Source organism: Narcine bancroftii, chromosome 7 (genome assembly GCF_036971445.1).
Source record: "Narcine bancroftii isolate sNarBan1 chromosome 7, sNarBan1.hap1, whole genome shotgun sequence".
NCBI classification, from domain to species: domain Eukaryota; kingdom Metazoa; phylum Chordata; class Chondrichthyes; order Torpediniformes; family Narcinidae; genus Narcine; species Narcine bancroftii.
In genome coordinates this window covers 60,407,276-60,431,357 of record NC_091475.1, presented here as the reverse complement: position 1 = coordinate 60,431,357, position 24,082 = coordinate 60,407,276, and the positions used below count along the sequence as shown (strand labels likewise).

Sequence of the window (24,082 nt, the reverse complement as noted above, 5' to 3'; positions counted from 1 at the left end):
AATTCCTCCTCCTCTGATTCACAGTCCAACTCTCTTCAAGCTCCTCCTCCAACTCCCAGCCGAACCAAGTAGTCTTCCCAGAGTCTTCCATCACTATTCCTGGAAGTTTTCCATCTCACAAATAGGACAGACCGACCAGAGATTGTGGCACAGTGCATTGACAAAGGTCTCATCATCACCAACTCTCAGGGGCACAAAGTCCAACCAACCTCCTCTATATTATCACCTGCCATCTCCCAATGAATCACTATTGCAAAACACTTGGAAGAAGCGCTTCTAATCGCAAAGTACAGAATAAATTCTGGCTGTGGGACTTCAAAAATAATGCTGGCCAAACCTTGAAGATATCAAGCAGTTAATGAAACAACATTAGGGACAAATCTACTTAACCTCATCCTCATCAACCCACCTGCACCTGCCATCTCTCTCTGATAACTTTTGTAAAAGAGAGCTTGACACAGCCCAAGCAGAGACAAGTCCCCAGCTTTATTTCAAGAATTCCCTTGTGGCGCCACAATTCTATTGGATGGGATGGATTCAAATCTATCTAGGCAACTCTGAACTGAGCATCAGAGAACCCCAGAACCAATCTCTCCACAATGGGTTCAAATGAGCACTGTTGTCCCACCATATCCAGTCATGAACTATAGTGGCCAATTCACCAGCTGACAAGAGCACAATTCTCCCCCACCCCCCCACCAGCCCTACCATCCTTTATGCTGGTGAGGCCTGTCACTTCAGTGCCTAAGGTTGAAACATCAGCAATGATAGTTAGCCAGAGTGTCAAGTAGGTGATCATCTTCAATGAGTAGAAGGTCCATCTATCTTCACCCTGAGATCGTATAATAACTTTTAAAATAAATATTTAAAAAATTAATTTAGACATACAGCATGGAAACAGGCCATTTTTGTCCACGACGGTGACTCCCAATTACACCCAGTTGATCTACATCCCAGTACGTTTTTGAATGGTGGAAGGAAGCTGGAGCCCCTGGGGGAAAACCCACAAAGACACAGGGAGAACGTACAAACTCTTTACAGAAAGCATGGGATTTCATCGCTGGTGCTGTGAAGGCATTGTGCTAACTGCTACGCTAACTGTACTGCCCCAAAACTCAGTCTTTGAGTCAATATGATTCATCCCATGTGACAAAGTGCTGAATGCAGCCTTGACGAGACATGACCAAGCAACAGTAATGAAGACCTGCAGATGTAACAAAACATTTCTCCGTGTTGTCCCAAGCACCTAATTCCCTGGCATCTCCTTGGTGGTTTGACAATATCCAGTACAAAATAGCTTGATCAATATCCGATCCATTCCACCAACATTCATCCCCTCCACCACTGGTGCAGACATACCCTTTATTCCGCTGCTTCATTGGCTCCAAAAACATGTGCCAAGTCTGCCAACTCTACAAGGGATTCAGGCATGTCACAAGCACTACAGTCAGTAAATTTGTGATCCAAATCATGTACCACCTTGATGTGGAAATGTCTCACCAATTGTCATTGGAATGCCCTCTCGATGCAGAAATGCCTTCACCAGCAGGACACCGACACCCTCCAGGGAAATTGGGTCAAGGGGCACCTTGCCTGATCAGTCAAACGATGAGGCACCCAATCCTGTTATCACTAGCAGATTGTAAGGTAAAACATCATGAGATGGGAATGTGTAGGGAGTTACCCTGTACAGGGCAGTAACAAGAAGGGGAGGTGTCCTTGTACTCCTGTTAGGTAAAACATCATGAGATGGGACCGGAGAAGGAGTCACCCAGTACTAAGGAGTAACAGAATGCATCCTTGTACTTACAAGATAAGAGAGACATTGATGGATTGAGAGGCAGGAAGCTAGCAGGGAAAGGATAGCAACAGTTTTAGTCATTGGACAAGTAATGATATGATGATGTTCTAAGCATGTATCCAAGGGTATAAAAAATCACCATTTTGCTGATAACGGCAGAATGCATTCTCCGACTAACTTTGTTAGTCGCAAGTGTTACAATCCGGTAATAAAGAACAAAGAACCCTGATTTCGACTCAGCCTGGTGTTTGTCTCACTCATTCATGAACAAAGCAGACCTAACAAGATCCAGCAGAGATCAGAGAACAGATTGAAGTGCCCTGGTGCCATTCCACTGGTGGAATAATATAGTGCACCACTGAAATTCTTAATTGCAATTATCTTTCTCAAAATAATTGTCACGGAACATCTGTTTAGATTTTATTCTGAGCTATCCATTTCCTTGCTGCCTGCATCTGCCATCAGAGCTTGAATTTATTCCAAACGGAGGAATTTTATGTCCTTTGTTCAATATGTGATTCTTGATGACAAGAATTCTAGGCAGACTTCAGGGGAGTTTGAGAGTGAGGGACTGAATTTTTCCCAATTTGCAAAGTCTGTTTGTTTCATTGGAACAAAGCACAGAGCAGCTGATGTGGAAAATGAGAGATGTTACACTGATGCAGTGCAGGATTTTATCTGAGATGTCCTCTGACATCTCGTGGAAGTAGAATGATAGAGAGTTCATTCCGAATGTATTTTGCTGAGGAACGTTTGAGTCTGCTGGGTGGTACATGAAGTGACAGTGCAGAACATTCCCCACTGTTAAATTCCTTTCGTTTGTTGAGCATAAAAATTCAGCATCAAATTTGAAAGTAAAAGCAGGCAATATTTTCACCTGAGATATACATTTATCAGAAATGCACAGTTACTCGCTGCCTATCCAGTTCATTTCTCACCTAGTTCTTGAAAGTCTGAAAGGAGAAGTGTGCCAGGATGTTCTATGATCTCAAATCCGTCAAAACCTTCAAATTGGATTTTTAATTTCTAAGGTTATGAGGACTCATTTTTACTGAAACACACAAAAATATGGGAATTCAGGTCAAAATTATGTTATGAAAGTGTTACGAATACAGTAAATATTAGATATCAAATGGTTCAAAATAATTTTCTTCATCAATCGTATTATACTCCACATAAATCAAATGGACTTAATCCTAATTATTCAAATAAGTGTTTTCGATGTGCGAAAGAAATAGGGACTTTTTTGCATTCAGTGTGGTCTTGTAAAAAAGTGGAAAGGTTTTGGAATGAACTAAGTTTATTATTGGTGCAAATTATGAAGATAAAGATACCAAAGGATCCAAGAATATTTTCACTTGGAGATATTGATGAAAAGGATATAAAATTGAAATTGAACAAATACCAAGAAAATATTTTAAGTATTGCAGTAGCAACTACAAAGAAATGTATAGCGATATCATGGAAAGATGACGGAGAAGTGTTATTAAGAAGATGGTATAATGAGATGCAAAATTGTACACCTTTGGAAAAAATTATATTTAGTTTAAGGAATTGAGTTGAAAATATTTATCATATTTGGAAACAATACATGAATTTTATGGATAATTTTCTATCCACCTCTTCCATCTTATCCACTCCTCTTAATTGGTGAATTTTAATAATAATTAATGATTGTCTATGCTAATATTAATGTATATTAAATGGTGGGTCTTTTTTTTCTTTGGGTGGGGGGAACAAGGAAAAAATATATAAAAGTACTTTTTTTATATCATCGGCTATGGATATTTGATTAATGTTTTATTCATTTTTTTCCCGTAATGATGCAAACAATTAAATAAAAATTTTCATTAAAAATATGGGAGAGGAAGTTGGCTACACAGTCCCATGAGCTTGCCCCGTCATTCAATTAGATCGCTGCTGATTTGTACCATGAATTTATCTCATACTTTTTGGACCATAAAGTATCTCCCATCCTTCTAAATGTGGTGGCCTGCCAAAGATCTGGCAACTTCAACGTCAGAGTACATTCATGACATCATGTACAACCCTGAGATTCATTGCCCTGTGGGCAAGGCAGAATTACCACTAATTGATAGTGCAAAAAAAATGTACATAGTGTAATCATGTAAATAAATAAATTATAAACAGATAACAAATGCAAACAAACCGACTGTGCAATGCAGAGAGAACAAAAAGAAAATCAATAAAGTGCAGAAGTAAGTCCTTAATTCAGCTTTTCCCAAACTGGGTTCAGGAAAGGTGCAGGGGTTCTACGAAATAAATGGGTTGTAATAACCAAAACTTGTAATAACTATTTTTATTAATTTAAACTTAAATTTACCTATGTTCCTAAACAGTTACTTTAATGCTAACAAACCAAAATGGCATCTGCAACAGGCCTCAAGATGCTATTTCCAACCAATGAGACCCGGATTTCTTTTGGTGTGAGGCTGGCCACATTTAAAAAATTTAAACTGCCTCACTCCCTCACTCACTCACCTCTCACTCACTCGCTCCCTCCCTCCACCACCACTAAAATTGGTGTTGGAACTGGTGATGGAGTCAGCATGGGCACCGGAATGGTGTTGGTTGGGACTGGGACCTGCATCGATAGAGGCATCGGGGGTTACTGTATGTTTCCAGTTGGGGTCACTGGCAGAAGTGATGGTGGTTCCAGCGCCTGGTCGGCGGGGACGGGTGTTAGCGATGAAGGTGTTGGAAGCTCGGGCTTGCGGGCAGCAGGGGGCAAGCTACAAACCCACGAAAGAGGGATCAGGAGCTCCAGCTGCGGGCAGCTGGGGCCGAGGCCATATCAGAGGTATGGTGAAATTCAGCCTATGGGCAGCTGGGAAACCCACTCCTGGAAGGTTGCTGATATGGGCATTTGGGGTCTGGGAGGTCAGTGATATTTGTATTTGCAATTTGGTTAATCAGTTGAAACAAAATAATCAAATTTTGAAGAAATGGGAAATTGCAAGCACTGATTACTGTTTAAGAAAAATAATTTAATTTAAATTAGTATCAACTCCGCTCGAACCGAAGTTGACGCCATTATACTTCCAGTAGGGTTCCGGTTAATAACTACAGGGTTCCGTGATTTCTAAGTGCTCCCTAAAAGGGTTCTGTGACCTAAAAGGTTGGGGGAACCCCTGCCCTAAATCTCTGATTGAGTTTGTCATCATGGAGTCTGATGGTGGAGGGGTAGGTGGTGTTCCAGAACCTAGTGTTACAGAGTTCTGTGTTGTGTATTGGCCTATGTGTTGTGTGTTTTTATGTTGAAAAGTGACAGTTTGTCTTTGAGAACCACGGTGAAGGTGGACTGCTGAGAGAGTGGGAGAAGGACTGAGCATGTGCAGAAAATGATCTAAACATTTCTGGACTTGGACGATAAACCACATCAGCTGTGGAGTGGAAGAAGGACCAGAACTTCGAATTTTGTGCTCTCTCTCTCTCTCTCTCTCTCTCTCTCTCTCTCTCACTCTCTCACAAAGATCTTTTGGCTTCAGTTTACCAAACAAACTGAATTGTGTTTATGATCTTTGCTTCAGTTGAGATCGAAGTTTTGTGAGTCTTGTGTGTTTTGTGTCTTAAGTTTTTCTGTGGGCTGGTTGGAAATATAACTTAGACTTCTATTGCCTATGTTATATTTAGGCTGGGGAATTTAATAGTTTTACACTATTATAGAAATTTGCAGTGTAACCAGTGGGGATTGTTATAAAAGGGGGATTTTGAATGAAAGTTTGAAGGTGAATTTTTTGTTAATAAATTGTTCATCTTTATCCCTGTGTGATATGCCTCCTTTGTGCTGCTGGTTTGATCTTTTAACACTAGTAGTGCGAGTCTTGTGGCACAATTTTAAGTAACTTTTAACAACCTTTAATGGAGACTTCAACCGTGGTTTGCACAAAGTGATATGAATTTCATCTTAATAACCCATGTTCTGAACGCCACATCAGAGGAAATGATTTTTCACTGTCCATCAGATGAAATCTTTCAATCATCTTAAGCACCACAATTTTATTGTACTTTAATCTTGGTTGATCAGAGTAATACATCTGAAAAGTGTCTCCAAATTATGATTTCATGCAATTGACACTATTCCTGTCACTTTCATAAAGTCCAGTGATTTCCTGTCAAATGTTCTCAAAGATTTCTCCCAATAGCTCTTCATCCAAAACCAAATTGCACAATGTTAGAATTCTTGCTTGCATTGATAATCACTCTGCTAAAGAGGCAAACTAAATAATGCATTCTTCAGTAGCATTCCAGGATGTTTTTGTTTTCAGGCAACATTTAATAAGCATTCTCAATGAGGCATATTTGAGGATATTCTTCGTTTGTGAGTCAATTTACAAACAAATGGCCATTCCCCACCTGAATGATATTTGCTTTGACATTAATGGTCCCCTTTATAAAAAATTGCCCTTTAGTGGTTGTGTTAATGAATGACGCTTCGGATGAGCACCTCCTGCACAGCTGCAAATCTTTCATGGTTTTAACGCAGGCAGTGTAGGAAGTTCCGAACGGAAAGAGGGATTCATTCTCAATTCCGAGATTTTTCCTGTAGTCTAAACCGAACTGCAGATAGTCTGCAAAAATGGGCTAGTGATTATGACGTACATGATGATGCGCGATGACGCAGTATTTTTAAATGTGAATGCATGAAGCACATGAAATTAAGGTACATTTGAATAATGCGATACATACTTTAATGTGATTTGTGGCTCGAGAGCCATTTTTATCTTCCGTCTGGAGGCTTTTTTGGACACAGATGAATGAGGTCACTGATGACATTGACACAGTGATGCTGTTCATTGCATGCAGGGTCTATATCACGGTCGACGTCAACCCACATCCAGTCAGTGAAAATACAGAAACTCAGGTGTTTGGTGTGAACATCCTTCCTTCCTGTGTGAATGGCCAATCCAGAAAGTGAAAATTGTCGATGGGAAATGATCGCAGCGGCTATGTAAAAACAATTTTTTTTTGTTCCACTTTGAGTGGAACACTTAATTTCCTTTCTGTTCTTGTGACTTGTTTTCCAATTCACGCATTGTCCATATAAAAAAAAAGAGGTTTTATAGCTGTCCAATTGTGGTGAGGTGAACCTTCTCCCTGCACCTTGATCAGGTTAAAGAGTTAGGATGAGATCCATTTTTGTGGCTTTCTGAGGCTGCCAATCAAGCTTCCCCATGAGATAAAAATAAAACTAAAGTAGTCATAAATCCACTCACCCTTTGACCATTAATTTGAAGGGTGCTCCTGGCTAAGTCTCCCTGCAGATCAGTTCATCACTAAATCCTACACCTTCACATTACAACATGAGCTGAAGGCCAGATCTTGGTGAATATGTTCTTGCACATCACCACTGGCCATGAGGCCATGGACAGACGTGTCAGTGCAGGAGTGGAGCTCAGAATTGAAATGGTTGGCATCTGCCCACATTTTGCTCATCTTTACCTTTGCTATAACAAGTCCTCTTTGACCTGCAGTGTTTCTCCACCCTTGTGCTTGCACTTCAATCACGGTGTCTGCAGACTTTCGTGCTTGACTCCCACCATATTTTAATAATGTTCCAGCCCTACGATGGTGTTTGGTGCTTTGCTGACTGCACTGGCAGGACAAGAGAACGAGGTGATAACATTGAATTAAATGTTTCTGCATTTACTGAGGTTTTTGGTGTCATAACACCAGGCCTCATGGACGTGAAAGAATTTTGAGGGAACTCGGGGATCTGGTTGAATTCTATGCCCGATGATTAATGCCAAACCAGTACGTGGTGGCATTGAATGAAGAAAACCAAAAAGAATGCAGTTCCCATACCACGCCATGATGCATGAGGCCCATGTAGAAGTTCAAGCCCATCATCCGATAGTACAAACTGACAAGACACCATTCCCAGTTTTCGATTCTAAGCACTGCATTCACACACAGATGTGACACACATACAGACAAACAATACATATGACAGTATGCATAGAAAATGTTATAATAAATAATTATTATTTAAAAAGAGAAATAAAAAATGGCGACACTGCTGGAGCTGCTGCAACAGCTCCATACATGCTTTATACAGCCTGTTAAAAGACCAGATGATCGTTTGTTGTAAAATCCTCAGACCGTGGGGTCTGGGTTCAAGATGGCGGTGGCTGGGCTGGCTGTGACCTTGAGAGGTTGCAGACTCCGGTGGGAGCAGAGGATTGGTGCAGGGCACCAGAAAACAAGAGAGAACTTCCCCCATTTGAGATGGAGGAGCAGAAGACAGTGAGCGGTGAGGGGCCCTGCAGCTGAAGATTACACAGGCATATTGAGACGAGGAACTCACACAGGTATGGACAATAACTTTGCAGGCTGCTGGCAACCTGTGGTCAAAGGACTCACACCAGGTTGCGGGCTGCTGGAGAGTGGCTCAACACTGGCTGAAGGGCTACCAGGTACCCGGAACTGAGAAGCAAGAGGGTTCCGTGGGTGGGAAGGACTCCCAAGGGGTGCCGAAAGTTGGAATGAAGGCGGAGTGGTGGCAGAGATCCTGGGAGCACTGGAGGAGAATCCACAGATAGTGACTGTGAAGGGACTCTCTTTTATTTCTCTCTCTTTGACTGTAAAAGTTGCTGGGCAATTTCTGCTAATGGCGCATCTTTGTCTTACAGCAGACTAAATGTAATGTTGTGTAATATTACATCTGTTTTATTACAATAAAAGCATCTTGTATCTAGTGGGACTCATCTTTGTTGCTGATGTGGCCATCTACTCCCGTGTCACCTGCAAACTTAATGGCTGTTTGAGCTGGATCTAGCAATGCAGTCGTGGGTCAGCAACGTGAACAGGAGCGGACTGAGCACACACAGCCCTGAGGTGCGTCAGTGCTCAGCGAGACTGTGCTCGATGTTCTGCTGCCAACCCAGACAGAGACTGTGGTCCAGTTACAGAGAAAGGTGTGGAGTCCCAGTGGGGACAGTTTCTCTGTCAACCTCTGGGGAATGATCGTATTAAACCCCAAGCTAGTCAATGAACAGCCGTCTGGTATATGAGACGATGGTCTCCAAGTGGGGCAGGATGGCGTGGAGGGACAAAGCTACAGAATCACTAATGGCTGCAGGCACATTGAAATGGGAGCTGTGCTTTGATGCAGTCTATCACCAGACACTCAACGCATTTCATAATGGTGGAGATCATTGCCACAGGGCAGTAATCATTGAGCCCTGTTACTCCCACCCTCTTTGGTACTGGGATAATGGTTACTGTCCTGATATCTTTGGGTACAATGGACTGCTGCAATAACACCTTGAAGATGACCATAAGGACCAATGTCAGCTGGTCTGCACAGTCCTTTAGTACCCAACCGGGTATGTGGCCTGCTCACGCTGCCTTGTGTGGGTTCACCTTGGATAGGGTTCTCCTCTCTTCAGCCGCGGGTATGCAGGGGGCCTGTTCATTGGGGGAGATGGAGCTTTCTTTGGCATCAGCCTGTTCTTCTTATCAAACCGTGCATAGAGATGTTCAAGCTGTCTGAAATCGAGGCGTCATTGTCTTGTGGGTGCTGCACCTGCAGTGGTCATTGAAGGACACAAGGGCCAAGCAAACGTCCTGGGCTTCAAAGGGTGTTGGTTGCTCACACTCTAGCCGTTTCTGTCTTGCACAAACCATTCCAGGTGTGCACAACTGCAAAAGCATTCGGTTGGCAAATACTGAGGATGAGTTGTACCAAAGATTTAGCTCAAATACCATGCTTTAAGTTTAGTGAGAAAGCACCCTGGAACTTAGCATTAAGGCACATTTTTAGGTATTTTCAGGTATAAGTATGATGATTAATTAGTTGTAAAAGGATGTTGCCATCCTTTTGATGTTACTCTATTCATACATCAATATTTCTTTTAATTGTTCTGTGAAACAATGCAGTAAGCAGGATCATTTTTCTCATGGAGTTATCCTACAATGCAAATAACATCTTAAATTTTAAATCTAAACATACAAGGAAACAGACCCACAATTCCATGCTGCCCAATTACACCCAATTAACCTATGACCCCCAAGTACATCTTGAATGATGGGAGGAAATCGGAGCCCCTGGGGAAAATCTACATAGACAGAGGGAGAATGTACAAACAGCCTGGGATTCAAACCCTGGTCTTGATCGCCGGCACTGTAACAGCGTGGCGCTAACCGCTACGCCAACCGAGCTGCCTATCTTCGATAATACACCTCTAAGAAGGTGAACTGATGCGCTGATCCGACATTTCCAAAATTTACTTCTGAAGCAATGAGCCAGAACTTGCTGTTCATATTTCATTCACTTTCTTCCTTGGTGAGAAGTATAAAGTTGCTGATGGGATAATTGCCAGGGTAAATGGATTATTAGCTTCAGAGAAGAGGGGAAGTTGCAGTGGAAGCCTTGCCCGTGAAACAGCATGAAAAAGATCTTGGCTTTGAGGGATTTCAATGATTCTCAATATCTATAATGTCTCTGATATATATGGAAACATTTGTAAATCACAAAGAATATTAAAAAAGCAGTGAAATCATTTGATAAAATATATCTTGGCCAAGGACACTGCCCAGTTGGAACACCTGGGACTGGGATTATCAATTACCAACAAACATAATTATCTTCCTTCATGAACTTTAATTGGCATTGAAGTAATTTTTCCCATTGCTTTCAGTTTTACTGAGGATTTTAGAGCCATCTCAGTCGAAAGCTGCCTTGATGTCAAGGGCTGATGCACTGAATTCACTTTGGTATTCAGTTTTCTGGTCCAAGTTTGACACCAGCTGGGAAGGAGCAGAGTAATGTTCTGAGAAAACGTGAACTGGGAGTCAATAAAGAGCACTGTCCCTGATGGCTGCCATCAAGTTGCTGAGAATTGGGAGATGGCAGAGCTGTAAGCCAGGTTTGCTTTTTATTGATGGGACGTAACAGCGATTTTCCACGTTGTCGGCAAGCTGCAGGTCTAGCCATTGTCCTGGTACTGTACTTGTGCAGGCACAGCTTGGCTGGACTTAGAGGCCGGTTTGGAGCTTTGGTCTTTAAAACTAACATCAAAGTCAAAGTACAGATTTATTGTCAAAATATATACTGTAGATAACATACATCCGTTAGATTTGTTTTTGCCTGCGGGCCAGGCAGAATTTCAACTTATCATTTAAAAAGAAATGTAGCAGGGGCCTCTGCAGTCTGCAGAAAGTTGCCGTTGATAGCTGGCACCATTATTTTATGCACACAGAATGTTCTTCAGTCCGATTGTATGTGGTATCTAGTGCTCTCGTTTGTTTTGTAGTATCATGCAGAATGAATCAGCTTTGTTGAAAGCTGGCTTTCGTGATGGATAGGTATGTCAGATGGAAGCCAAAGTGAATCATTCACTCGGTACTTCTGGCTGAAGATAATTGCAAATGTTTCAACTTCTTCGGCAATGGAAATTCCCAGGGAATTGATACAGGCTCAGGAACTGTTGTTGCACTTTAATTGCTTTTCTGAACCAATATTTTCCTTGTTGGCTCAGTAACTACTTGATGCCATAAAATTTCCTTTTGATGATTGGTTTATTCATCGATTCCCTTCTAATGCAATCTTAGATGAAGCTTTTCACCAAACAACCAGTTGCTCATCACTATGTTGGCATTTTTAAATCTGGTCAATTTAATTGGGTAGTGCACAACATTTAATTCTATTAATTGATCATTCAAAAGCCTGCTCTGATTTAACTGCAAACCCATTTCACAGCATTTCATCAATATTCTCATGCTGCTTGTTGTCTTTTATTCAATTTCTGTTCACACCATTATTTATTTTGTTTGCAAATTGTTTACCTCCTCTAAATAACATGAGAAAGCCAATATTTCAAAATTCCACTCCTTAGCATTCGAACTAGATATGATTCAAAGAAAGTCACAGTCACATGAGGTTACTCTTCATTACCAAGAATATTGCTGTCATTTCATGCAAAGCCAAGGGACATCTATCAGGGACACTGAGTATTAGTTTACGCTGTGCCTTCAAATTCATATTAGTTTACCTTTTAGTTGTTTCTCTGTTGTTGTGCTGCTCTATTAAGTGCAATCAATCTTTAAGACTGATTGATGTTGAGACATGACTTCACATGTCCTGATTATCGTTGTTGCACAGCGAGAAGGCGGTACACCAGAAACAAAAGTGTATCCGGCACTAGTCTCTCAAGTCTTCACACTATTTCCAATTATTTTCTTAAATCTTTCTTGGGGGCAGCTAACTTTCTGCTGATAAAATACTCTGGGTGGCTCAAGGATGAATCCCGTGCCTCACCTCTCCAGTAACCTTGGTTCAATCCTGTCTTCTGATCCGTGTGAGCCTCTCTGAGGAGGTTTCCATCAGACATCCTATCCCCCTGATTTCCTCACCCACCTGCCGATTTGGTTAATTAGCCAGTGTAAATTGGCCCCAATTTGTCTGCGAGTGGTGAAATCCGCATGCAGCAAATGTCTACAAATTGGTTTGCCTGCAGAGAGCAGAGGGAGGTAGTGGATGTATTCTGATTGGAGGTCCATTGCTAATGGTGTACTGCAGGGGTCTATTCAGAGATCACTGCTCATTGTCATTTTTATAAAATGACTTGTATGAAGAAATAGAGGGGTGTGTCAGTAAGTGAGAAGATGAGACATACATTGGAGGTTTTGTGAATAGTGTAAAATATTGTCATGTAGATCAGATGTAGGGTTGGGTAGAGGTGATGCACTTAGGAAGATCAAATTTGAGGGAGTATGTGGTCAATGGCAGGATCCTTAAGTTTGTGAGGATCAAAGGGATCCTGGTGTTCATTTCCACAGATCTCTCAAAGGTTCCATGTAAGAAGGTGTTTGGTGTGTTGACCTAAGTAGCAAAGTTCAAGAGCTGTGGGGTTACGTTGAAGCTCTGGTTAGATTGCCCTCAGCATGCAGTTCTGGTTGCCTCATTACAGGAAGGATGTAGAAACTTGTGAAGAGGCGCAGAGTACATTTCACTAAAATGTTGCCCGGAATGAACAACATGTCACATGAAGCAGATTGACAGAGTTGGGGAGTGACACAAGATGAGAAGTGACTTAATCGAGGCACATAAAATCGTGAAGGGCTTAGACAGTGTAGACAGCCAGCAGCTTTTTCCTGGGAGAGAATAGAAAATATGAGATGACATCTATTTAAGGTGAGGGAGGAAAGTTCAGGGAAACATGAAAGGTTTTTTTTTAATGCAAATAGTGGGGGGGGGGGGGTGCAATGACTTATGGGATATATATAATCTATCCAACCAGACAGAATATATGAATTTTAAATGCAATTATCTTGGCTCTGTGCATTAGCCAATATATTTAATGTCTGGTTAACACAACAGTTAGTTTGATGCTATCATTACACCAGTGACCCTGGTTCAAATTGGCCACTATCTGGAAGGAGTTTGTACATTTTTCCCATATTTGCTGGGTATTCTCCAGGTGTTCCGGGTTCCACCAAAAATCATATGGGGTTTTGAAGGCTAATTAGGTGTAATTGGATGGGATGGGTTTCATGGGCCAGGAATGCCTTCCATCGTGCTGTATTGTTACATTTTTAAAAAAAAAATGAACATAAACTGTGATGTGTTCTTTCATAAAAGTAGGAAAAGTGCCCATGGCCGAAAACAAGGCGGTTGTGGCCGGCAACTCCGAAGAGAAATGAGCTCCCTGGTAAGTGAATCCCAAACGTGCATTGACCCCATGAGCAATGGAGGTGCTGAATGATAGGCGCGAGTATACCTGCTACTCTGCGAACAAGGAGATCTGCAGTGGAACTGATCATATGGGAACTAGGTCCTGTCAAACTGCGGCAGGCAAGGCTGCTCTGGGCCCGACAAGTTCATCGATTTGAATGTGGATTCCTGGCCTGTAGATGAGATGAAATGGGACACAAAGAAATAGACAGGCAAAGATAAGAATTAAGAACAGGGTCAGGCCTTGCTTCCTCTTTGCCTATTGAGACCTTTAATAAAATCATGTCTGAATTGGTTGTGTCTTCCATTCCCATTTTTATGGCAACTCTTTTTCTCCTATGTTTATTAAGCATCTCCATTCCTCTGTGATTAAAAAAAAAATACTTGAAGATTTTTGTCCCATTTTCTTTTGATAGAGAGATTCAAAACCTCCTGAAAGGAAACAATTAGCTCATCTGCCTTATTTTCAAATGGTGACCCTGAGTCTGAGATTCTCCCTTAACCTTTTCCACACCTTGCATGTTTCAATTAATTCCCTTCTTCTAAACTTAACAAATACAAACCTCACCTGTCTAACCTCTCCTCAGAAGACAACTCATCCATTCCAGATTTTAAGCTAGCAAATTTTGATCAAAATTGTTTCAATGCATATTCTTCCCTCATTTGAAATATCAATGTTGTCCAAACAACAGCCTATTTAACTGAAGCATAACTTCCTTTCTTCTGTGTTTAATTTTCTCATCACCCACCAAACTCATCCTGTTAACTTCCCTATTAGTAAAACATTAATTGGCTTGAGGAAGAGCACATCTTAAACAAGCCCTCATTTGCACATGGTCCGAGTAATGGAACAGTCACGACCCAACAGCTAAAGGATGTACCTTATTCGGATAGACTGCAGAGGGTCCAACACCATTTTCTCAAGGGCACTACCTCAAATACATGAGAAGTATTGAATTTCAACATGAAAACCTTTCAACAATGAGGCATAAATATTGCACTCCAATTAATAAAAGCCTCAATTCTAGTTTACTGCCAAATTTCTGCAAGGTATGAAGATTTAAAAAAAGGATGTTGAATGACATTATATTCTCAGACACCTCAATACTCTCATTTTGACAACTTCATAATTGTAGTATCTGCAGATGTTTTGTTTCTGAGATAGAACTTACCACAGAATGTATCATTTATTTTGGCATACAAATCGAGTCTTGAAACCCTCAAAAATCTCTCAAAAAATGGGGGTTGACTGATATGCCAGATATGCTTTTGAGACCTTAAATTCAGCTCGAAAAACTGCTAGATGCCAAATCAGCATACAAGTGGAGTCTGGAAGCACCTCCCACCACCTGTGCCGCCGCTCTCCGACACCTCTCCATTGCCGGGCGTCACCATAGCCCACCCAGACACTCTACAATGGTTGAGCCCGGTAGGCCATCACCGCTCTTGCCCAGGAGAGGTTCTTGTTTCTGCCGGGAGAACAATGTCGCTTTTTCTGCTCAGGAGAACAAGATCGCCGCTCATGTCCTGTAGCCTGAAGCCTTGGAACAAGCACTGCTTGGCATCTTCCTGACCAGAAGTTAAGGTTTATTTCCACTTTTTTTTAACTTGCTTGTTTAATTGACAGTTCCTGGGGTGTTGTAACAAATTTTGGATTGTTGCTGTGAGGCCCGGACAGCCCAAAATTTGGGGGTTGATGTATACACTCAATATATAATAAAACCATTAAAATGAGCCTGGAAAAGTTGAGGGGGTGGGGTCAACATCTGCTGGTCGACTTATACGATGAAATGTACAGTACTTCAGTGGAAGCAATAACTCTCAGTGAAAGAGCGGTGACTGATATAATGATATATCAAGGTCACACTGCATGACATATTCAGTTCTTAGAATGCAGAATCATAGAATCATTCAGAATGAAAATAGGCCATTCCACCCAACTCATTCATGTCAGCCTGTCACAGTTAATGAGATCTTCAACCCATCTTTTCCATGGCAACTAAGATGCCTGCCCAAGCCTCTCCCATTTGGCTTAAGTCCCTTTGAACTTTTCCAATCTATTTATCTAAATATGTTTTAAATGTCATAAATTCATCTGCCCACTGGCATCTTGTTCAATGCATGTTCCAATTTGCTCTGTGTTTAAAAAGTTGCCCCTCAGGTCCTTGATAGCACAGAGCAGGCCCTTTGGTCCACAATGTTGTGCCAACCTCTACAAACCTACTCAATAAGTGAAACATATTCACTCACACCCATAACCCACTTTTTTCCTTGTATCCATATGCCTGAATGAAGAATGTTTTAAATGTCACTATTGTACCAGCCTCCACTACCACCCTGGCAATGTATTCCAGATACTTACCCTTGATGTCTCCCCTAAATTTCCCTCCATTCATCGGAAATAGATGTCCTCTGATATTAATTGCCCAGGGGAAAAGATGCTGGCTGTCCACTCTATATAGGCTCTCATAATCTTGTCGACCTCTATTAAGTCACCTTTCATCCTTCTTCTCTCCAAAGAGAAAACCCCCAGCTCTGTTAACCTTGCCTCATAAGAAATTCTTCAATCCAAGTAACATCCTGGTAAATTTCCTCTGCATCTTCTACAAAGCTTCTCTGTCCTTTCTGTAATGGGGTGACCAGATCTGAACAGGATATTCCAAGTGTTGTCCTCCCAGAGTTTTATGAAGCTGCAACATTAGCGATCGACTCTTTAACTCAATCTCCCAACTAATCAAGCCTTTAACATCCTCATCAACCTGCAGAGTGCCCAAAGTCCCTCTGTTCTTCCACACTGTTAAGAATCCTGCAATTAACTCTACCTTCAAGCTTGACTTTCCAAAATTCACATTTATCCGGATTGAACTCTATCTGCCATTCTCCACCCAACTCTGCAAACTGTCTATATTCTGCTGTAACCTTCAACAAACTTCTACACTATCCATATTACCTCCACCCTTCATTATCCAAGTCATTTATTAAAATCACACAGAGCAGGGGTCCCCAAACAGATTGCTGTGGAACTCCACTCGCCACCAACCTCCAGGCAAAGTACATTCCACCTACTACTACCCTCTGCTTTCTGCTGGCAAGCCAATTCCAAATCCATGGATGTCATGTCTCGTGATTTTCTGAATGAGTCGAACAAGGGGGACCTTGTCAAATGCACATACAGTATTGAGTTACATGCCACAAATCTCTTGGTGCCTGCCACATTGACCACTGCCAGTGGGCTGATATCGCCTCAAACCGTGCATCTTGGCGCCTCACAGTTCGGCGGGCAGCAACCTCCTTTGAAGAAGACCGCAGAGCCCACCTCAATGACAAAAGACAAAGCAGGAAAAACCCAACACCCAACCCCAACCCACCAATTTTCCACTGCAACCGCTGCAACTGTGTCTGCCTGTCCCGCATCGGACTTGTCAGCCACAAACGAGCCTGCAGATGACGTGGACATTTACCCCTCCGTAAATCTTCGTCCGCGAAGCCAAGCCAAAGAAAAGAAGATTGAGTTACATGTAGTTTATCCAGTTTCCTGTATAAAACCCATCTGCAGTAAAACCCCTGGTAGATAGCACTGGTGGAGATTGGTAGATGCCAGATAAATATATTATCCAGCTGTTTTAGATTTACTTTTACAATACCTGCATTAAAAAAAACAGCTTAAAAGATAAAATACTCTACTCTACTTACAATGAACAAACGTCACTTGCATGAATATACAAACCTGTAAGAACTTTACTTCATTTTCAGTCACACTCTATGAAAATATTACACTATCACTGCGTCTGCAGGTTCCTCCCCTTCCAGGAAGCCACCCAAAGGTGAACAAAGACATTAAAACCCCCCCATCCCACCCCCAGTTCACAGATAAAGCCTCAGACTGGGGAGACTCTTACTTAGCAGAGTTAAGTAGACACTTTAAGAGAGTCAGCCCAACTGCGAGCGCCATCAACCAGCTCTTGATCCTGGGAAACCCCACTGATGTTTCACATAACTTTATTTAAACTACTGCTATGGGCAAAGCCCGACCAAGGCCCTCCACTGGCTGAATATTTGCTCCCATCTTCACCAAAAGGCTTATGTGTTACTTCAGAAAACATTTTTAATATTAAAGTTACATCCTTTTAATGATCATGGCATTATTTATTTATTTATTTTCCTTGGGGGGGTTTTTTTGCCTGTCGTTTGAATTCTGGACACAGTTCTACCACCCTATCTTCATCTAATTTCTTTAGTGATTTCCTTAAATATCTCAATTATACTTGTAAAGAATGACCTGCAAAGCCTTGCTGGCTATCCCTGAGAAGACTATGCCTCTCAAAATGGTCGTAAATACTGACCCAAGAATTTTCTCCAGTAGTAGGCCTCCCATTGACTCACTGGTCTATAATTCTCAGCATTCTTCCTATTACCATTTTTAAACATCGGGACTGCATTTGCCATTCTCCAAACTTCCCTTACCTCTCCTGTGGTCAGGGAGGATGCAAAGATCATTGCCAATGTCCTTGCTTCCTGTCATGACCTTGGGTAAATCACATCTGGTCCCAGGAACTTAGCAATATGACTGTTTTAAGGAAGTTCCATTACTTCCTCTAAACCTTATAATTTTAGGCTTTTAGACAGTAGGCACCTTTCCTTATTAATCCAGTACTAGGTCCATAGCCCTCCATGCCTCAGTGATTCAAGTGCTCACCAGTGATTCATCTTCAGCCATTCTTTCAGACAGTGGAATCCATCATTTCCTCATAAATCTCTTCTCTCTTTTCCTAAACTTGTATCTTCTCATTTTATTTTACTGAAGTTCTCCCCATTTATAGCCCTCATTGCTGCATATAAATCAATCACATCCACTGTTAACCTCCTCTGCTATAGGGAAAGCAGTCTGACCTTCTTCAGTTTCCCCTCATGACTCCAGGCAACATCCTGGTGAATTTCCTCAGCAGCCTCTCCAGCAATGTCAAATCCTTCCTGTTCCTCATGGAGTAGAACTGTGTGCAATGGACCAGCTGAGATCTGACCAAGGTCTTATAAAGTTGGAAGATGAACTTCTTCATTGGATACCCCAAAGGCTGTGTACAGTCTTTTTGCACTACCAATAAGTGGTAACTCTGCCTTGCCTGCCGGAAAACATATCTCGGGGTTTCATGTGATATCATGTTTCTATTCTGATAATAAATCTGAACCAAGGAAGACCAACATATCATGTTCCTTTCAACCAGCTGCACTTTCAGATCCAAGGATCATGGATTTTTAGATCTAAGTCTCTCCATTTCTCATTACTCCAAAGGACATGGTGTGTATCATAGCCTCATGTACCCCCACAAATCCATAACCTCATATTAAACATTAACCATTATCAGCCCATTTCACAAAACACTCTGAAACTTACAACTTCCTTTTATGCTCACAACTACTCATGTGATTCGCAAACTGCCTCCCACTCCCGCATTCAAATCACCCCTGTATGTGACAAACTGCAAGAATCCCGCCACAATAATTGTGGGGAGGCATTGCAAAATGCAATACTCCATCATCACCCACTGCCTCCTGTTGCCAAACCACATTTGGAACAATGAACATCACAGCACTGGACAAGCCCTTCTACCAATGATATTGAGGCAACCTATGTAAACCGAATCCACAATAACCTCATATTTCCCTACCTCACACATATAACCATCTTTTTCCTACATCCAAGTGCCTATCTAAGAATCTTTTGAATTTCCCTATTATACCACCTTCACCACCGCTTCCAGTAATGCATTCTAGGTACCCGCCACTCCCTGTGTAAAATATGACCCTCTGGCATCTCCCCTAAGCTTTCTTCCACTCACCTTGATCACATTCCTTTTGCTATTTGCTACTGTTGCCCTTGGAATGAGGTGTTGGCTGTCCACCATATCTAAACTTCTCTCATCCTTTGTCACTCAAAAGAGAAAAGCTCTGGCTCTGTCAACCTTGCTCGATAAGGCATGCTCTCCAATCCAGGTAAAACCCTGGTAAATCACCTCTGCACTTGCTCGAAATCTCCTATATCCTTCCTGAAATGAGGTGATGAGAATTGAACTCAATACTCCAAGTGTGGTGTAACCAGAGTTTTGTGGAGCTGCAACATTAGCTCAGAACTCAATCCCTTGACTAATAAAGGCCAGCGCACTCCTTCTTAACCAGTGTGTCTGTTTACCCTGGATCCCACATTCCCTAACCTTCTAACCCATCTGGGACTTGTCAAAGGCCATGTATCTCATATCTATTCATTTACGTTCATTGTTACTTTGTCAAAGAATTTATTTGAATTTGTCAGACAGGAACTGCCTTTTACCAAACCACCGCCAGTGGGCTGATATCGCCTCAAACCGTGCATCTTGGCGCCTCACAGTTCGGCGGGCAGCAACCTCCTTTGAAGAAGACCACAGAGCCCACCTCACTGACAAAATACAAAGGAGGAAAAACCCAAAATCCAACCCCAACCAACCAATCTTCCCTTGCAACCACTGCAACCGCATGAGACTTGTCAGCCACAAACGAGCCTGCAGCTGACATGGACATTACACCTCCATTAATCTTCGTCCGCGAAGCAAAGCCAAAGAATTGGCTGTTTCCAATGCAGGCAAAATCTTTGCTAGGATTCTCCTTTAGTTGCCCATTCACAGCAAGCTCTCTAGCGCATGACGTCCTGTTTTGCGGAAACTGCCAAAATGTTTGGCCTGGAAGTCAGCCTGAAGAAAACGGAGGTCCTCCATCAACCAGCTCCTCACCATGACTACCAGCCCCCCCCACATCTCCATCGGGCACACTGAACTCAAAACGGTCAACCAGTTTACCTACCTCGGCTGCACCATTTCAGCTGATGCAAGGATTGACAAAGAGATAGACAACAGACTTGCCAAGGCAAATAGCGCCTTTGGAAGACTACACAAAAGAGTCTGGTAAAACAACCACCTGAAGAAACACACAAAGATCAGCATGTACAGAGCCATTGTCATACCCACGCTCCTGTTCAGCTCCGAAACATGGGTCCTCTACCAGCATCACCTATGGCTCCTAGAACGCTTCCATCAGCGCTGTTTCCGCTCCATCCTCAGCATTCATTGGAATGACTTCATCACCAACATCGAAATACTCGAGCTGGCAGAGGCCGACAGCATCGAATCCATGATGCTGAAGACCCTACTGCACTGGGTGGGTCACGTCTCCAGAATGGAGGACCATCGCCTTCCCAAGATTGTGTTATATGGCGAGCTCTCCACTGGCCACCGAGACAGAGGTGCACCAAAGAAGAGGTACAAGGACTGCTTAAAGAAATCTCTTGGTGCCTGCCACATTGACCACCACCAGTGGGCTGATATCACCTCCAACCGTGCATCTGGGCAATGGTCAATGTGGCAGGCACCAAGAGATTTCTTTAAGCAGTCCTTGTACCTCTTCTTTGGTGCACCTCTGTCTCGGTGGCCAGTGGAGAGCTCGCCATATAACACGATCTTGGGAAGGCGATGGTCCTCCATTCTGGAGACTTGACCTACCCAGTGCAGTTTGATCTTCAGCAGCGTGGGTTCGATGCTGTCGGCCTCTGCAATCTCGAGTACTTCGATGTTGGAGATGAAGTCGTTCCAATGAATGTTGAGGATGGAGCGGAGACAATGCTAGTGGAAGCATTCTAGGAGCCGTAGGTGACGCCGGTAAAGTACCCATGATTCGGAGCCAAACAGGAGTGATCGGGCATACAAAACTCAAAACGGTCAACCAGTTTACCTATTTCGGCTGCACCATTTAATTGGATGCAAGGATCGACAACGAGATAGACAACAGACTCGCCAAGACAAATAGGGCCTTTGGAAGACTACACAAAAGAGTCTGGAAAAACAACCAACTGAAAAACCTCACAGAGATTAGCGTATACAGAGCCGTTGTCATACCCACACTCCTGTTTGGCCTTAACCTTTAATTCATTATCAAACCACCTTACGATTCACCTTGATCCTGTTTGCCAGTAATTTACTCTGACACCTCTTCACCTCCCTTTTTTTTTAAACCATCTCCCTCCAAGTTTTAGATTTATGATTGGGCTTCCCTGTTGTTAGTTTCCTCCGCCTATTAAATACTTCCACTTTTTTTTTCCTCTTCAAGATCAAGTGACCAACTTGGAACAGCTTCACCATCAAGAACCTCACCTGTTGGAATTCCCCACCCAGTTGTATTAGGGTGGGGGGCGGGAAAGGGGACTTGTGCATTTTGCATAAACGGACTGGAGCATTGAAAATGGTGCACTATCACCATCTCAAGTTCAGTTTGCTATGGATAATTAATGATTGCCTTGCTGGTGATACACACCACATTAATCAATAATTAGTATGCAGTACTAAGCTTGCTTTATATTTTTGAAATCAAGGATACTTTTAGGTTTGAAATTGCAGATATATATTCTCAATATTCATTGCAAATTTGTTCAGTTCAGTACAAATAATTTTGTTCTTACCAAATGCTTCCAAAATCATGTGGTCATTCTTCCTCATGTACTTCTCTTAATGCTATACCATCTCTCGTAATATGCTCCATGGATCACACAGTATGGTATTAGGCCATTTCGGCCCATGATCTAGTGCAGCCCAATTGATGTACAACCCCCCCTGCCCCCAGTACATTTTGAAATGTGGGATCTACGCAGTCACGGGGAGAATATACAAAAATCCTTGCAGACAGAGCGGGATTGAAACCCCAGTCTGGATCGCTGGCACCGTAACAGCATTGTGCTAATTGCTACACTAACCTGTTGCAAAGATACAAAAATCATTCACTTTAAGTCCTCTTTAATTCTATGCTTATCCCGCCTGTCCTCCTCAGCATTTCCCACATTTTCTATAGTCATAGTTGATCATTTTGGCATTGATTGTCTATGCAATGTCAAACTTTTACATCAGCTGCATCTCATTTGAATATTAATTTCCTTCATCATAATAGTTAAAAACAAAGGAGATATGCTTGATTTATTTTCCATCCTAGTTTTGCTGCATTTCTGATGTTTGGTAAATATCCCGGTCAATCACCCGATTCTCTGGTGAAGTACAGGCTATAAGAATACTTGTAGCCCATACATGGGTCTCTAAAATAACCAAAGAGCCACTCCATGAATTGTTGGGCCATTACACATCACAGTTGTCCACCACAATACATGAAGTTCATGATTTAAAACCGGCAAGTCTGCAATTTCACTTATTTACCCTATTATTTCAACTCCTTCAGCTCAAAAAATCTACTGTGCTCCCACACAAAGATGCTGCTTCTCTCTCCTTTCTGTCAGTTTTTAATTCCTAGAGGCAGCAAAATCATTTTAAAAAAATAACTATCATTGCATGCCCAACCATTGGATAATGATTCTTATCCTGTGGCTATTTCATTCTAGAAAGCTGATGGTTAATCGATTCACTTCCAATCAATTTCTGCTTCTCTTCCCTGGGTGCTTTGGCTCGCTTTCTTCTTGGACTGTCTCCTCACTAATGAGCAGCTTCAACCGAAACATGCTTTTCGCTGCATTTTCCACATTCGCAATCATTTTCAGGTGGATCCATGGTTCCCCTGGCACTTCCTCAGTCACCGACTGAAAATGCACTAAATGCTGGAATAAATGACTCTTTGAGATTACTGAAGCCACAGGTCTCTTGGCGTGATGGTAATCAAATTTCTCTTTAGAATTGGAAACGCAGCTCATCATAATCCGAGAGAAGCAGAAATACTGTGTCTGGAGTTGAATAAGTCAGTCAGCAGATGCTGGGTCGACTGGAATGTCCAAATGTGCTGGAGAAACCCAGCAGGTCCAGAGGAAACCGAGGATAACCAATGTTTCCAGCCTGAGCCCTTCAAAAACAGCCATGTTCCTGAATACATAGTGGCATATTGTCCCTTCATACTCTGCTCCACTGTAATTAAGGTTGCAGCTTTCTGTCACCTCAACATACCTTTTTGCATTAACCCCAACCTTCCTGCTTAGTTCTCTGTTTTGCTCAGTGATTGATCCTCCACAGACCTCCCGGGTCCCAGATTCCAAAGATTTGGTACTCCATGAAACAGCCAACTCTTTATTTTCCAACTGCGATTCCTCATTCTGGACACCTTTACTTGGGGGTCAACAGAAACTGGACATATACCCTGCTCAGTCCTTTGGGAACTCCACATGTCAAATAGATCATCCCTCTACGTTCCCAGGAGAGGCGAGGACAGCTTAATTTCTCCTCCTGCAGGAAATCATTGCCTCTGCATCCCAGCAATCAATCTGATCCATCTTTTTCTTTCCCCTTTGCCCATCGATCAGTGATATTGTTTGCAGACCTGTAAACTATAACAAAAATACAGGTGGCACTGCAAATGTAGTGATTGGGTGCAATGCTGTTACAGCTACCCCAGGTTCAAATCTGGTCCTGTCTATAAGGAGTTTGTCTATCAACCCCCATGACCTGTGTGGGTTTCCTCTGGATGCTCCAGTTTCTTTCCACCCTCTAAAAACGTACCATGCTTGTAGGTTAATTGGTGTATTTGGGGAGCCCAGTTTTAAGGACAGGAAAGGGCAGTTCATGTGCTGTAACCTC

At 42.3% G+C, this 24,082-nt stretch overlaps 1 protein-coding gene across 11 annotated transcripts in view; it reads right to left on the bottom strand.

Annotated features, from left to right (window-relative positions):
- The window catches only part of LOC138738963 (limbic system-associated membrane protein-like), a 1,544,776-nt gene that overhangs the window by 832,852 nt on the left and 687,842 nt on the right, over nucleotides 1-24,082 (bottom strand). Inside the window, exons 1-2 of one of the 11 annotated variants that reach the window (XM_069890218.1) lie at nucleotides 22,270-22,364; nucleotides 2,740-2,852 (exon numbers count right to left, since the gene is read on the bottom strand). The exons of 9 other annotated variants lie outside the window; for them this stretch is intronic. The gene's annotated coding sequence lies outside the window, so the exon portion shown is untranslated. One more of the 11 variants, XM_069890219.1, reaches the window with a different exon arrangement.